We start from the raw sequence: 1154 nt of genomic DNA, 5'->3' as shown, positions 1-1154 counted from the left end.
CCACTTGAGTTTCTTGCGAAAATGAGAGACGTGGTCATATTTACGGAGACCGTAAACAAACCGGATGCAATAGTTTTTCCAATTGCTCGGATGTTAAAGTCGCTCAAGTTTTTCCAATTGCTCGGATGTTAAGTAATTTAATTTTAATACAAGCGACGCGCCCCGGATTCGAACGGGTGCAATAGTAGGTACAATTGTATATGTTATATGTAATATGTAAAACTTCCTATTGAATCGCTCTGTGTCAAAAAAACCTAATCAGAATCTATTACGTAATTTTAACGATCCAAAAAATTTTATCTTTTCTTTATGTGCGCATACAGGGTAAGCGCATTTCGCACGCTGAGCATCAGCTTCCCTATTGATAAATCTAATATACGCAAAAAGCCTCAGAGGCTGCTTGCAGCCCGCACGCCGTGAACTATCTATGAAGTCTTAATAATACTGGTCCACCCAAAAAGTCACGCGGGCTGCTTGCAGCCCGCGCACCGCGCACCATTTAATGAGTCTCGGTAAAGCTGGTCTACGAAAAAAGCCATGCGGGCTGCTTGCAGCCCGCACACCGCGCACCATCTATTAAGTCTTGATAAGACTGGTCCACACAAAAAGCCCCGCGGGCTGCTTGCTGCCCGCGCACCGCGCACCATCTATTAAGTTTTGATAATACTGGTCCACGCAAAAATACACGCGGGCTGCTTGCAGCCCGCGCACCGCGCACTAGCTAGTTATATTATATAGACATAATGTGTCAACAACAACTATCTCATTTATTTTCATTTAATTTCATTTTGTATGTTCTACTTGGTGAAAGCGTGCAATCACAATGGATTTACCATCACAGGAGGGCATGGGGAGCTGGCCCTCTCCACACGATTTTGTGTCACTAAACCTTTTTTTTTTGTTTTTAGGTCAAATATTGCAATGAAGACCACCATATATCGAAGAACGGTACATACCCATTATTACTTTATTTTCAGTAATTTTTGTACATATTCTTTTATCTTTTTTTTTTATTTATTTCCTTTATTTCTCATTTTAGCACTGTGATGGAGGTTAGCAATACAACGGTCTAATGTATAATTCTTACAATAGATGAATTGTAAATTTGACAATATGTCAAACACATGACACTGAAATGACGTTTGGAGTTTATG

The sequence above is a fragment of the Zerene cesonia genome, unplaced genomic scaffold, assembly GCF_012273895.1.
Source record: "Zerene cesonia ecotype Mississippi unplaced genomic scaffold, Zerene_cesonia_1.1 Zces_u003, whole genome shotgun sequence".
In the NCBI taxonomy this organism is placed as follows: domain Eukaryota; kingdom Metazoa; phylum Arthropoda; class Insecta; order Lepidoptera; family Pieridae; genus Zerene; species Zerene cesonia.
Note: the sequence above shows the minus strand (reverse complement) of the source record.